The sequence below is a fragment of the Tenrec ecaudatus genome, chromosome 12 (assembly GCF_050624435.1).
Source record: "Tenrec ecaudatus isolate mTenEca1 chromosome 12, mTenEca1.hap1, whole genome shotgun sequence".
NCBI lineage: Eukaryota > Metazoa > Chordata > Mammalia > Afrosoricida > Tenrecidae > Tenrec > Tenrec ecaudatus.
The window spans coordinates 93,492,788-93,509,455 of record NC_134541.1 but is presented as its reverse complement, the minus strand read 5'-3'; the positions used below and the strand labels follow the sequence as shown (position 1 = coordinate 93,509,455).

The following is a 16,668-nucleotide window of genomic DNA, read 5'->3' as shown; positions in this document are numbered from 1 at the left end:
TTATAAATTGATTATTGTTAAAACCAATAACATACACTTCCAGTGACAATATTTTCTTTTCTTTGGAATAATTTTTAAAAGAGAAAAGAAAATATGATTCTATAATTTTATTATCGCCCTGTGAAAGGCTCAGTTTTACAAATCTGATTTTCTATAAAGAGAAGTGTGTGGTTCTCCAAATCCTCTTTATTTTAGTAATCATCAATGTCACCAGCACAGATGGTAAGCAGTGCTTTCTCATAGTGCCCTGAAGTAAAATTCTGAAAAGAAAAAAATTACACATTTCAAATATGTCATAGTGCTTCTCAAAGAGAAACTTCTCAAAAAGAGGTTTAATTTCTATAAAATGCAGTTTGAAAGATCCATGGACTTTTCCAGATTTATCTCTATTTACTTTTTAATTTAAAGATTTAAAGCATCCTGAAAACTATTCCCAATGAACGTCATTGGAAAATGATACCATGTTTATAGTTAACATATTGTAGTTTAAATGAAATTGATTGACCATGAATATGTATTTATTGGAAGAATAAATCGACATTGCATTGAATCTCAACTATAGTATTAAATGCCCTAATATTATTATAAGTGTTGATCTCTCTAGAGAGTTAATGTAAAAATAAATCTCAAATGACTTGATACTTATATTCATCTGTGCAGTGACTCTACTTTAAGAAACATATAGTAATGAAATGATGAATTACTGATTTTTACAAATATTTATGCTAAATTATATATAATTTATATCTTACAGTGACAGAAATGAAAATCATGTTAAATATATACTAATATGGAATAAGTTATGTACTTTCCAGTTCACAGAATCAGAACCCTGGCCTAATAAAAAGTATCCCTTCATGATAGGAGAGTGGGTCCTAGTCGCGCAGTGGTACTGGGCTGCCCAAGGCCAGGGTGGTGGTTCGGAAGCAGCATTAGGGCAGGAGGAAGTGGCTCTGCCTTCACGGGAACGTACAGCATTGACAAGTCTGCAGAGGAGTTGGACTCTGCACTTAGGGTCACTATTAGTTGCGAAGACTCGGTGGTAGTGGTTTTTATAGACAGACAGACAGACAGATAAAAATTTAAAAAGAAGCTCACGGCCATTGAGTTGATTCTGTCTCAGAGCAAACCTGCAGAGCAGAGTAGAGATGCCTCATCTGGTTTCCGAAGCGGTGAGGCTTTATGGCAGCAGAAAGCCTCGTGGTTTTCCCCAGGGCGGTTTCCAACTGCCATTCCCCTGTGCAACCCATTGTGCCCCCAGGACTCCTTGAGGGTTTGAGACTTTAAAAAGTTATCATAAAAATGGTATTAAGAAGAAATGCAAAAGTTGCATGAGATGTTTGACTATGTGTGCATATTGACACATAATGTGTGTGTGCTTGTATCTACAGAGTTGACTGAAAAAACATGAAACAAAATGTTATTGGTGGTTATTTGAGGTAAGTAACTAGAATAGTTGTTCTTTTCTTCTCTGTGGTTTTGTAGTTTTCTTAAGTGGAACTCTAGTTTTGCAATGGTTAAAGCTCTTGACTGCTAACAGAAATTTCAATCAAATTGCCTGCAAAGGGTGTTGGGGAAGGCAGGTTATAGTGCCTAAAGATTCTAAAATGATAAAAACAACAAATAAATATAGCTATAAAACTTATCTTCGGTCACCGGAGCTGCCTACACCTTCAGTTGCTTGGCTTTGCCTTCGTCTCCGGCACTTGGTGAAGATCGCTCTGAGTCCATGGCCATTTCTCAGTTCCTCCTTCAAGGCCGGTGCAGCTGTGGAGACCAGTGCTGGAAGGAACATCTTGGAGCCAGGGGATGGGCGAGGGACGAAGGACGGCACCAACAGTCCTCAGGTAGTACCAGAGCGGATATGATGCCTCAAACCAGAGGCACTCCGGTGTCCTCCAGCCAACTCCTTTTCCCAAATCTGCGCCACGTGGGAGCAGCGGAGATCAAGAGAAGTCATCAGTAGGTTCTTTTCAGTTTGGAGACTCAGCCAGCAGTACCAGCAGGGAGGTAGCCTCTCAGAACATATTCGCATCACTTAGCACCGATGAGCAGAAAGATGAAAAGAAACTTTGGAAGGAATTGTAAAAGATATGGAAGTCCATGAATCTTCAGGGCAGTGGAAGTTTTCTGTTTATTCACCAATGAAAGATAAACCCAACATTTCAGGCACTTCTTGCTATGAAATTCTCGACAAAGACATCCCAAAACTAAGTTTTTGGACATCTTAAGTTTTCTCGAGGGCAATGAATACACAAATGTGCTTTACACATTTGATGTATGTATGGATTGTGATGCGTTGTATGAGCCCCTAGTAATATGATTTAAAAAAAAGAATTTAAGAAATGAATGAGGGTAATGAATGTACAAATGTGCTTTACATAATTGATGTATGTGTGGATTATTATAAGAGTTGTATGAGTCCCCAATAAAATGATATAAAAAAAATTTTTCTCCATGAGATAAAGGAAAACATGGTAACATTTTCAGAAGAATTGAAAAAAAAACAATAGAAGGACAAAACAAGGGGCTTAGTAAGGAGCTAGAAACCTTAAATAAAAAGCTTAATAATGAAATAACAGAAATAAAAAGCATCTAGGAGAAAGCAGAAGTAGCATGGAAACCATGCAAGGAAGAGTCAGTGAACTAGAAGATGATGATTCTGAGATTACTCAGTTTGAAGGCCATGAAGGAAAAATGAACAGGGCATGAGGGTTCTGTGGGACTACATGAAGAGAAACAATATGCACATAACAAGAATTCCAGAAAGTGAACAGTGGAAATGATGTCAGGAAGATATTCTTGAAGAAATAATCATAGAAAAATTTCCAAATCTGGAACATGAGATGATTATCCAAGATGCTCCATGAGCTCCATATCGGTTAAACCCTAAGAGAAACACCCCAAGACACATCAGAATCACACGTACCAGGTAGCAGGATAAAGAAAGCCTTTTGAGAGCAGCACAGAATAAGGGAAGTGTCACTTACAAAGGAGCATCAATCATTCTAAGTGCTGATTTCACACCAGTAACTATGCAGGCAAGAAGGCAATGGTGTGACATTAACAAACTCCTGGAAAAAAAAAACCAACAACTATCAACCAGCAATAATTTACCCTACAAAATACTCATTCAAAAGTGAGGGTGAAATTAGTATTTTCCCAGATAAACAGAAATTAAGGGGATTTTAAACCACCACAATAGCTGTACAACGAGTGTTCAAAGGAGGTCCCTAGAAAGAAAACATGACCCCAGCCCAATAATCCAAAGTGTTGGCACTAAATAACCACCTGAATGCATATAATAAATTTACAGTGAGATGGGATCTGGACTACACCATTGTAATTGCCAACCTAAAAATAAAATGGAGGTGGTTGCTATAGATAAGATAACTTTCAGGTGTTAAAAGGAATAGAAGTGGTTTGGTAATAATTATCCATAAAAATAATGACAAATGAAAAAATTAATTCCTAAAAATAACTCCACTTTGAGGAGAAAGGGATGTTTAATAAAATGTTTGACATACTTCTCTACTGATAAATAATTGCAGTGAACATAAATGGATTAGATATTCGAGTGAAGAAGCTGGTAGATTGGACTGCAAATATGACATGGGTATGTGACAAGGGGCACATCTTAAGCACAGGTGCATAGACAGATTAATGTGGGGGTGGAGACACTATAAAGTAAGCAGTAATACACAGTGAACAGTGGCGATGTTAATATAGGACAAGTCATAAGTGAAAACTTATTATGCGCCAGAAGGACATATGTACCACCTTTTGATGGTGGACGGAACAGTTTTAAAAGGGAATAAAGAACCAGAAGACCTGCATAATATTAGCCATTTTGACTTAACAGATATACAGCACACCACTCAACAGTAGCACAGTACACACTCTACTTCATTGCACAAGTGTTTGGTGTAGACCATTTTTAGACACAGTAAATATACATAAGTCTTAAAACATTTAAACTTAAAAGTGTCTAATCTGACCATAATAGAATGAAGCTACAAGTCAATAAGGGAAGCTAAATACATTTATGGAAACCAAAACACTATTAAAATTACAAATCCATTGAATTATCAATGAAACCAAAAGGAGTACATAGAATCCCATTTTTTAATGAGAATGTAGTCAAAGGTAAAAATCATTACTTAATTTATTGAGTCTTGATCCTAGAGTACACATAATTTTAGTAGCTTATGTGACAGATTGGGAAGGCTATTTAATGTGCCTTGCTGCAGACCTAAATATGATGAGTAGTTTCCAGAAAGCACTTTTGGGACTGAGCTGTGTGTTGGCCTATTTGATTCACAGACCATTCTTGTTGAAAGAATGAGCAGACAGGTGATGATTATTTAAACATAATCACTTGTCAGGCATCTTCTCAAACTGCCTATAACTACAAATAAACAACTGGCAGTGTTCATTGCCATGACAATATGTAAATTACTACGCAGACAAGATTGTGGATAACACTTTCTTGCCACCAGCTTCTCTTCTGTTGAGATAGATGCTGACATTAACTTATGTACTTTTTGAGTAATAGCATGCAAGCATTTAGAAGTAATGTGTATCACATTACTTTGTGAACCAACATCTTCCAGATGTTACTAAATATTCATCATAAGTCAATGGGTCCAATTGATTTTAATGTCATAGTATAAAAAATGTATTGGTGAAACTATCATTTGCTGAGTTTGGGTATTATATCAGAGTTGTACTCAGTTATTAAAATCTTCTATACTCAAAATTATATCCTGAAGTCATCTTAAAAGTTAACCCACCTGCCTGAGCATTATGCTATTTTAACATCAGTCTATTTGGAATCAAATTTACAATACATACTTAAAAATTAGAGACTTTATGGGGTAATGACTTTGTTCATGAAAAAAGGGCAAATGGTTGTACAGGTTAAAAAACAAGCATGATCACCAAATTGTAAAAGTAAATACTTTTAGTGTGTATGCTCTCAACAAAAGAAAATTAGGAAAATCTTCCCTTTTCAAAACAAACCAAAAAACCTACCCTTATTATAAACCAATAGTCACGTAATGCCTCTTACAAAAATTATTAATTATTCACTGCTTTATATGTACATATTAAAATTGCATTAAATATTTGTACATATTCATATGCTGTGAAGTAGTTGTAATTAATTGTAGTACATACACAAGTTTGATTTTGTCTAGAAATAAGTTATGACATATAATTCAATGGAAAGATTTTATCACCACTAAGAGTTTTAAAAGCATCCCTGGTGAAGCAGTGGTCAAAACACTAACTGAAAGATAGGTGGTTCAAATCCACCAGCCACTCCCCGAGAGAGGATGGCCTCCCTCTTTTTCAATTCCCCTCTACCAGGCATGATGTCCTTCTACAGGAACTGGACTCTCCTGACAAAAAATGAAAACACTGCCATTGTTAATTCCAACTTATATGTACCAAAACCAAACCCAGTGCCATCAAGTGGATTCTGACTCAGAGATCTCGATAGAGAGTTTCTGAGACTTTACAGGAAGAGCCAGCCTCCCCTTTCTCCTGTGGAGCTCACTGTGGGGTTAAACATCTCGATTTATTGCTAGGCTATCAATATCATGACATTGTTTAAACTATTTTTAACAAGAGACCAAACATATTCATTTTTTTCCTCAACCTCAAAAACTGTGAAGTGGGAAAGGGGGAGGCGGGGTAAGAAGGGGGTGCTAACCAACCCAGAGACAGGGGAGCAACATGTGATCCAAGATCAGTGGCAAGGAGGGAGTGAGAGGCCTAGTAAGGATTCAGCAAGGGCAAGGTAACTGAGAGAAATTACTGAAATCCAAATGAAGGCTGAGCATGATAGTGGAACAAGAGGAAAGTAAAAGGAAATAGAGGAAAGAGCAAGGTGACAAAGGATATTTATAGAGGTCTAAAGACTGGAATGTACATATGTAAATATATTTATATGAGTGTGGGGAAACAGATCTATGTGCATATATTTATAGGTTTAGTATTAAGGCAGTAGATGGACATTGGGCCTCTATGCAAGCACTTACTCAATGCAAGAACACATTGTTCTATTAAATTGGCATTCTAGGATGCACACCTTCTCTACACGATTGATGAAGAAAAATGTGTGCATAAGCAAATGTGGTGAAGAAAGCTGATGGTAGCCGGCTATCAAAAGATATAGCGTCTGGGGTCTTAAAGGCTTGAAGAGAAACAAGCGGCCATCTAGCTGAGAAGCATCAAAGCCCACACAGAAGAAGCACACCAGCCTGTCTGACCACGAGGTATAGAAGGGACCAGTTATCAGACATCAAAAAATTAAAAATCATATCAGTGGGTGCCCACCTTCCTGATATGATCACTGAAGACAAACGTGTGCATAAGCAAATGTGGTGAAGAGAGCTGATGGTGCCCGACTATTAAAAGATATAGCATCTGGGGTCTTAAAAGCTTGAAGATAAACAAGTGGCCATCTAGTTCAGAAGCAACAAAGCCACATGGAAGAAGCACACCAGCCTGTGTGACCATGAGCTGTTGAAGGGATCAGGTATCAAGCATCAAAGAACAAAAAATCATATCATTGTAAATGTGGGTGAGTGCAGAGTGGAGACTCAAACCCATTGTTAGTCAACCGGACACCCCTTACTGAAGGGTTGTGGGGAGATGAGCCAGTAAGGGTGCAGGGTAGCAACGATGAAACAAATAACTTTCCTCTAATTCTTAAATGCTGCTTCCCCCACCCCCCACTATTATGATCCCAATTCTACCTTACAAATCTGGCTAGACCAGAGGATGCACATTGGTAGAGATAGGAACTGGAAACACAGGGAATCCAGGACAGATGAACCCTTCAGGACCAATGGTGAGAGCGGCGATGCCTGGAGGGTAGAGGGATTGTGGGGTGGAAAGGGGTAACTGATTAATAGAATCTACATATAGGCTCCTCCCTGAGGGATTGACAACAGAGAAGAGGGCTGGGGGAGATGTCAGAAAGTGTAACATATGACAAAATAATAATAATAATAATTTATTGATTATGAAGGGTTCACGAGGGACGAGGAAAATGAGCAGTTGATATTAAGGGCTCAAGTACAAGGCAAATGTTTTGAGAATGTTGATGGCAACAAATGTACATATGTTCTTGACACAGTGGATGTATGTATAGATTGTGATAAGAATTGTAGGGGCCCCAAAAAATGATTTAGAAAAAATGGTGAAGAGAAAAGCAGCAGAGCTAAACTTACGAACATGCAATTTGTCCTTCTACAGCAACTGGCTATGGGGGATAGTGGGAACCCAAAAGCCAACTGCAGAGTGTCTGGTCAGACTGAGCCACTGGCTGATCCGTTCCAGCCACAGGCAAGAGTCTTAAACAGCCTTCCTATGAGGCAGAGACCACTGTAACCTTGACTATGCTGGATTGAACTCAATGCTCGGTCAGTTGACCTCCCAATAGACACAACTTGAATTTGTTCTGGGGGCAAGTATCTCTTACTGGTCCCATGACAGAAATTTCTCCCCTGGCTTTTTGAATGTTGATGGGGTCTTTCCCTTCTTATGCACTATTTATATTTTTGTCTTTATGTTATTACGAATTTTTTTCCTTACCACCTTAGTGTGATTTTGTTTTTATTGTTTCTGTTGGGTCTCCCAGCTATGAAGTTCAGGAGGAATGGATACATAATGGTAATAATGGATATAAAGAAATGTAGGGAATACAGGGGATGATAAGGAGGGAAAGGGGATTTCAGGAGGAAATAATGGAAGGGGTTTGGGGGGGTGGGGACGCAGGACTAGAACTGAACTCATTTTAAAGGTAGCTTAACCAGGGAGGGGGTGGCCAGCTGCTCTAACATTGATGTGGTGATGATTGTACAATTCTCCTTGATATGACAGAATGATGGAATTATATGATATATAAATTATGTACCAATACAACTGCTGGAAACAAATGATATAGTTATGCCATATAATCTGAGAGATCCTCTCTAGGTTTTATCAGAATCTTAGGGAAATCTTAGAGGTATCAGGGCATAGAAATTAGCTGTTTACCTCTGAGTCACCCTTCTTTGCATTTCAAAGACTAAAGATAAAATTCTATTTAACTTGCAGTTCTAGAGTCCTCTAAATTAATTGTTATGAATTTTACCTGGTTTTCCTGCTTTCTATGGGGGTGTGAGAAGTGGGCTGAACTGCTTTATGGAGTCTCTTCACAATTAGTATTGTCTCATCGAAAAGTTGTATTTTTTTAAAAAAGAGTGGTTCCTATATATTCTGATACTATAGGATTAAACCTCTGAAGTACAATTGTGGAGGCTGAGTATTTTATATAAGTACATCAATGCTTTTGTTTAAAACACATCCACGAAATGTTGTCACTAAGTTAGAAGAGGTTTCTGAGGTACTACCTGTTGATATGCTAATGATTGTCTGAAGTACTAGATTTTCCAGTTAGAAAACTTACCTTTTTAGAGTCTAGTATAAAGCTACTGAAATGAGAGCTTTTGTCTTATTTTCAAATGGATATCTTATTTATGTGTCTAAGTAAATCACTTGCAAGAGATTCACCTTGATATCATGACACAGGGATTTTCTTTTTTTTTTCCTACCCGTCCCCCTTCCTCAGGGATTTTCAATATCTCTATATCATTTTCTTATGGTCATTAGGTCTATTTCACTTCTGGCAATGAGAATCCTGATTACGGTTTTATTATGGAAACCAAATTTCTAAAGGATACAGAAAAGGAGGGTGGGGGTTGAGAAAATAGTAGTGAGAGTCCTTGGGCAGTACAAGGAAGGAATCCAGAACTTAGCTTGTAACTCAAAATTTGGTGGTTTCTGTCTAACTAGATGTACCTGGTGATCTACACCCAAAGAATTAGCCACGGAGCAACGTTCTCTGACACATAGTTTTCTGTATGGCAGCCATTTCTTTTCTCTTTCCTTTTCCTGCATCGATTTACTCCTTATTCTGTAGTTCTCATATATGGGCATCTCTTGCCTTAGAACGCTCTCTCTTACTTTGCACATACCATGGTATTCTCCTAAATTGATTTCATTTCTTCAATTTTCCTGTCATCTCTACTTCCAGTGTCACCGCCGTCACTCTGGTCTTCGTCATTTCACACTCAGATTCTGCAATCGTCACTTCACACTGCTTCCTCAACAACAAATTGTAATATATATATATATATATACATATATATATATATATATGATCATTTGTTGATCCTAGGTTAAAAAAAACCTTGGGATGGGCATTGGGATCCTTGAATACCTTGCTAGAGTAATGTTTCACAGTAAGACAGCAATTACATAATCATTTCATATTCTATTTATTATTGAAAAACTATAAAATGAGAATTCCATGTATTTGAAATATTTAAACTCAACTACCAAAAATTACAAAATCAATTTCTGTTTATTCCACCCACCCTTGATACCATTTAAAATTGAGAGCAGCTTTGTATTGTCTTTACAAATGGCTTAAGGCTGCCATCTAGTGGCTTAGAAACATAAAAATTTCTATGACAATGTTTTCATTGAATACCTCCTAACACCTTTTTCATAATTCGAGGTATGTATTGAGATATGGATGTATGTAGTGAATTATTTTATATGACTCTTCTATCCATAGTCCTTGTAACCCACCAAGGGAATATGAAGGAGTATGAGAACTGGGAATATTTTCTCTTTTCCTGATTAAGTCTGGGTAAAAGAAGGTGGAGGATGATGCTGGTAAGATTAAATTATTCAGTTAAGAAGAATTAAAAGAGTTTTTGTTTCATAGCATTTTATACTCAAGACATTCCTATATCAAAAATTTGACCAGTTGAATTCCTATCTTTTATTTCTAATCATTTTCTTTGCAATAGTTACACAGCTGGAGAATAATTTACAGTTTTTATTAGAACTGGCACCAGATTTAGGCACCATTGAAATCCAGCTAATTGGATTTTCATGCTTACTTGTGACTGAAATTCTATTCAACTATCCTAGTGGTTAGTTCCTGGAAAAAGGAAAGTGGTTCAATTGCCCCCTGGCATTGGCCAATGCAATTTTAAATATATGTTCACAGACACATACACACACACCCCTCTATTGTTTGTCATACTGTGGTGGCTGTCTTATTGCTGTGATGCTGAAAGCTATGTCACCAGTATTTTAAATCCCTATAGAGTCACCCAAATTGAACAGGTCTTAGCAATTTCCAGACTAAGAACAGATAGTAGTTGGAAAAAATAATCTTGATGCAGAAATGAAGGTCGATATAACTTGATAGAATTTTATAAGATCAGCAACTTCTCCATTGCAAATGTTTTCTTCTCTTTCAACAAAATAAGTAACAACTGTACATATGGACTTTGCTTAAGGGAATGCACAGAAATCAAACTGACTACATCTGAGGGAAGAGACAGTGGAGAAGCGTGATATAGGTAGCCAAAACAAGGCCAGACACTGAACAGAACATCAATTTCTCCTCTATAAGATTAGCTTAAGGTTGATAAAGTTAAAACAAGTACACAAGAGGCAACATATACTCTTGACTAGATTTTACCTTAACTTTGAGAAGAGCTCAAAAGCAGACTGGACTCACTGAACAATACTGACTGCAAAAATGACAAGCTGAGGGAGAAATCAATAATATCAAACATGAAGAAGGAAAAGGCCTTTACAAAGACGGGAACGAAAGAAGAGGTCAAAGTGGATGTCAGAAGAGACTCGGAAACTTGCGTTTGATCATATAATAGCTAAAGCAAATTGAGGAAATCATGACGTGAAGTGGCAGCCAGAGAAGTCAAAGTCAAGTATTATATAATGAAATATACAAAACTCTGGAGTTTGAAAATCCAAAAGGAAGAAAACACACAGCATGAAAGAACTGAAGTGGCTATCAAAAGGTATAGTATCTGGGGTCTTAAAGGCTTGAAGATAAACAAGTGGCCATCTACCTGAGAAGCAGCAAAGCCCACATGGAAGAAGCACACCAGTCTGTGTGACCACAAGGTGCAGAAGGGACCAATTATCAGACATGAAAGAACTAAAATCATATCAATGGGTGCCCACCTCCCTGATATGATCAATGAAGACAAACGCGTGCATAAGCAAATGTGGTGAAGAAAGCTGATGGTGCCCAGCTATCAAAAGATATAGCGTCTGGGGTCTTAAAGGCTCAAGGATAAACAAGTGGCCATCTAGCTCAGAAGCAACAAAGCCCACATGGAAGAAACACACCAGCCTGTGTGACCACGAGCTGTCAAGGGGATCAGGTATCAAGCATCAAAGAACAAAAAAAATCATATCATTGAAAATGTGGGTGAGTGCAGAGTGGAGACCCAAAGCCCATTGGTAGCCAACCAGACACCCCTTACTGAAGGGTTGTAAGGAGGAGATGAACTAGGGAGGGTGCAGGGTAGCAACGATGAAACATAATTTTCTTCTAGTTCTTAAATGCTTCCTCCCCCCCACCCCACTATCATGATCCCAATTCTATCTTTCAAATCTAGCTAGACCAGAGGATGTACATAGGCACACATAGCAACTGGAAGCACAGAGAATCCAGGACAGATGGCTCCTTCAGAACCAGTGGTGAGAGTGGAGAGAATGTGGGGTAGAAAGGGGGAAGTGATTGCAAGAATCTACATATAGCCTCCTCCCTGGGGGAGGGTCAGCAGAGAAGAAGGCTGGCAGAGACATCAGACAGTGTAATATATTACAAAATAATAATAATTCATAAATGATGAAGGGTTCAAGAGGTAGGAGGATTGGGGAGGGAGGGTGAAAATGAGGAGCAGATATTAAGGGCTCAAGTAGAAGTCAGGTGTTTTGAGAATGATGATGGCAACAAATGTACATAAGTGCTTGACATAATGGATGTATGTATGGATTGTGAAAAGAATTGTATGAGGCCCCAATAAAAGATAAATAAATAAATTAATTAATATAAACTTAAAAAAAGAAAGAACTGAACAAAAAAATTAAATCTCAAGCTGAAATATTGAATGAAGCAAGAACCATCAAAAGACCATTTAAGGAATACCCAGAATCACTGTCCCAAAAGAATAGGCCAACTTTACACCATTTAAAAGGCAGCAAATGACCAAGAACCAATGAAACTGAAGGAAGAAGTCCAGGTGCACTGAAAGCATTAGCGACAAACAAGGCTCCAGAGATTGACAGACCACCAACTGAACCGACTTTTCAAGCTGACGAAGCACTGGACGTGCTTCCTCTTCTCTGCCAAGAAGTTTGAAGGCAATCTACTGAGTGAATCAATCAGAAGAGAGAGTGGTGCCTATTGTCAAGAAATGTGACCTAAGAAAATGATCAAGCAATATCATTAATAGCACACGCATGTGAAATACTCCCGAGGCTCACTCACCAGCTGTACGTTGACAGGGAACTGGCAGAAACTCACACTGGATTCAGAAGAGGATTTGAAATGAGGGGTGTCATTGTTGACGTCAGATGGATCTGACTGATAGCAGAGAATACCAGAAAGATGTTTACTTGTGTTTATTGACTATGCAAAGGCCTTTAACTGTGTGAATAAGAAATGGTGGGTATTATTGAGAAGAAAGAGAATTACAGAATCCTTCATTGTATTCATACAGAACCTATATATGGACCAAGAGGCAGTTGTATAGGCTGAACACTACATATTTTAAAATCAGAAGATGTGTGCACTAAGGTTTTATCCTCTTGCAAAATTTATTCAATCTCTTTGCTGAACAAATAAACAGAGAAGCTGGATTATATGAAGAATACAGCATTGAGATTGGAGCAAGGCTTTTTAGCATTTGATATGCAGATGACACAGCTTTGCTTGTTGAAAGTGAGGAGGACTTGAAGCACTTGCAGATGAAGATCAAAAACTGTAGATCTCGGTATGGATTACAGTTCAATGTAAAGAAAACCAAAGTTCTCACAAGTGGGCCAAGAGGTAACATCATGATAAACAGAGAACAGATTGAAGTTGTCAAATGTTCTCCTTGCTCAGATTCACAAGTAGTGCTCATGGAAATCAAATGACATTGCATTGAGCAATCTTTAGCTCAAGACCTCCTTAAAGTATTGAAGAGCAAAAATTTCATTTTGAAAACTAAGGTGGGTCTAATCCAAGTGATGCTATTTTTAACATCACATGATATTCATGTGAAAGTTGAAAAATACACACATGCCTTTGAATTATGGTACTGGCGAAGACTGTTGAAAGTTCTGTGGAATGCCAGCAGACCAACAAATCTGTCTTGGAAGACATGCACCCAGAATGCTCTTTAGAACTGAGGATGGCGAGATTTCAGCTCCCATGCTTCAGGCATGCTATCAGAAGAGACCAATCTGTGTAAAAGATAATCGTGTTTTGTAAAATAGATCATCAGAGAGATATAGGAAAACCATGTAGGAGATGGACTGACACTATGGATGTAGAGATGAGCCCAAACATAACGACAATTTGGAGGATGATATAAAACCAAGCAACGTTTTGCTACTTTTTTTCATAGGGTCAGAATGAGCAGAATGGACTCACAAGAACACACACACACACACACACACACACACACACATCAATCAATCCCTTTCTGCTGGTATACAGGATATAAGACAAGAGGAGAAGCTGCAAGGTTAGACTCTTCTTGTGCGTACACTTAAGAAAATATTTTACATAGACATCTAATCATATTTACACTGATTCACATATTTTCATACACACTGACTAAAATCCCTCTGTACAAATAATTCTGCGACTAAAGCACTGTGTTCAGTATAACTGCTGTTACTGGAGGTTTAAAATCATTGTTTTGCATTTTTAAGGCTATGTGATTTGTATAGAATTAGCATAAGAATGTTCCTTTTTCAAATATGCTTTAAACACTACAGAAAAGTTGTGATTTTTTTCCTTTAAAAACAAATGCACAATCTTGGCCAGTGAACTTCTGCGTGTGGGAAGTGTGCTATGTTACCAGGCAGGATTTTCGCTAACACCAGTAGAGCTTGCCTCAATGACTGGAGTTTGATAGTACTCGCTGCCACAGGTGAAAACAAAACAAAACAAAACAAAACAAAAATGCGCCAAATGATGTGTGATTGAAAACTACACTAAAATATAAAAGAAAAAGAACCCATTTAATTACAAATATAGCTTTTTTCCTTTGGAATGGCTTGTCCGTTCAGACTACTGATCTTGAAATTACCAATCCCATGCATAATCCACTGCACTAAAAGGGATCCTTGTGGCATTCTGTGGTGTTGGGATCTTTAGAAATATATGAAAGCATCTGGATTTACCAATCTGAAAATGGACATAGATTCGAATGCTAATCGATTCTGAAGATGCAGACAGGTTTTGTCTCTATGGAGATAAAGACACGAAAAGTTTTTTATATTTCTTTTTTTTTTTAACAATTTATTGGGGCTGATACAATTCTTTACACAGTTCATACATATACATACATCAATTGTATAAAGCACATCTGTACAGTCTTTGCCCTAATCATTTTTATATTTCTTTAAAAATCTAAAAAAACAAACTCACTGTCCTTAGTTCTATTCCAGTTCATAGGGACCCTAAAGCCCAGGGTAGAACTGTCCCAGTTGGCTTCAGAGACTACAGCTCTTCTTGGAAAGAGAAAAAAAGCCTGTCATTGCGTTGGTTGCTGTTGAATGATCTTGTGATTGGCGAGCCAGGTCGCTAGAGCTCCTCCCCACTCCCTAGATCCCTGCATTTGATACAGACGTCGCAGCGTCTCCTTTAGTGGACGGGTCTCCTTTTTGTCATATAACGCATTTCTAAATTGGACGTGGGCATATGTTCAGTAAACACAGGTCACTGACTCGTTTCCGACTCACAGCGATCCCGTAGGACAGGGTGGAACTGCCCCGAGGGTTTTCGAGACTGCAACGCAGTCTTTACGGGACTAGAAAGCCCTGTTTTTCTTCAGGGAAGATGCTGGTGATTTCGAACTCGTGCCCTTTCTGATCCCAGACCAACTCAGAACCAGTACACCATCAGGGCGCTATTGCATACTTAGATCCAAGACCAAAAATCTCTGTTTAGAAAACTGAAAATAACCTTGTGGAACAATGAACACAATTTTTGGAGGCATTAAAAAAGTACATATGGGGCTCTGTGGCTGGGAGTCGCGGCACCGCCAACATGGACATGGTTGTCCTCTGGGTCCCGGGGTGCGAACACGGAACACGAGGCCCTGTCATGGGAGCAGAGAGTGGGAGGACACCTTGGGGAGGACTGGGGAGGGAGCCCCGAGAGGCTGGAGACCGGCGCAGAAGGAGCCCCACAACACAGAGGCCTCTGGATGCCTTGCAGAACCCAGGTGCACCAGCTGCGACCCAGTTGGGGTGCACTTTCCTGGGGCCTCCTTCAGGAAGGGTGTCCCAAGTGCGCTTCCATTCCTCCTGCCCTTTGCTAAGAGGCTTCCCAGGAACCCAGGCTTCCCCTGCAGGCCCAGGTGCGCAGCCTCAGCCAGTGCCTGATGGATTACAGATGAGCTGGTGAGCGCCGTAAAAGCTGAAGCCCAGCCTCAGGAAGGGCGTTTCCGGGAAACCTTTGGAATTTTAGGCAAGTGTCCAGGTCTTTGGACTGCTCAGCTCCGCAGCCAGTAGAAATGGGGTGATCCACAGTACCCAAAGCCCACTGGGCACAGCTCTGATAGCCAAGCCCTCTGGAGGCGCTTCCCATGCAACGGAATTGAGTTGGAGAAAGCGTAAATCCAAGTTAACCGCTTTCGTAATTTACGTTATTGTGGGCCCCCTGGGCGACAAATACATTTCTTGCGTGCTTTTTAAATGGGATTTAAATGCAGATGATAGGTGTTGGTGTAGTCATATTTCTTCCGTCATCGGCGGCATTTCGGAGTAGACCGGTAATGAGGAGGCCCGTGTGGTATGGGGAGCTATCTTAAGAGACGGATGCTCTTCAGTTCTTTAGTCCTTGCAAGGCTATTACGATGAGGGAACTTGACCTTCTATCTGGGAGGCTGAAAGAGTGATTTCCCTGAGCTCAAAACGCTAATACTGAACCGTAAAAATTGACCACTCTTCCACAGTTTAAACTTACAAAGAAAAATGGTTCCACCTGGCTGAAGCCGATTGAGGGGCATTTGAGAATTACACCTGGACTTGGTAGTTTTTGATTCTCTGTTGTTTAAAAGGAAATAGAAGTTTACTCACATTGGCTCATCAGCCCCTACACTTATTAAATTAGTCCCTCAGAAGACAATTAGAGAAACCTGTGCAAAAATTAAAAAAAATAATATGGGTGTACTTACATGAATTGCACTCTATAACCTGTATGCAAAATAGGCTGGTTTATGTCGAACACAGAAACTGTAAGAAATCAGAGAAAAAAAGAAACTTTAAGGTGATCATACATATTTTCTACAGAATTTGAAAAGCAAAAATGTTTATGCTACAATTTTGAATAATAACTTAATGTTCTAAAGACATGAAACCCCTAATTGAATGATGTATTATAATTTCTAATCTTATGAAATAAAATTCCAACACACAGAAAACATAAAAAGTAAAATTGATTCAGATTTTCATTTAGAAGTTTCTTGATTTCTTAGTATACCCGGGTGAATAAAAATATGAAAATTGAAAAAAAAATAGAGTTGGAAAGTGACACAGTTTATCACAATTAGCAGATTT

The 16,668-nt window shown here is 38.7% G+C and overlaps 1 pseudogene; it reads left to right on the top strand.

Annotated features, from left to right (window-relative positions):
- Positions 1-13,908: 13,908 nt before the first annotated feature.
- Positions 13,909-14,035, top strand: LOC142423601 (small nucleolar RNA SNORA62/SNORA6 family; annotated as a pseudogene).
- The last annotated feature ends 2,633 nt before the right edge of the window (positions 14,036-16,668 follow it).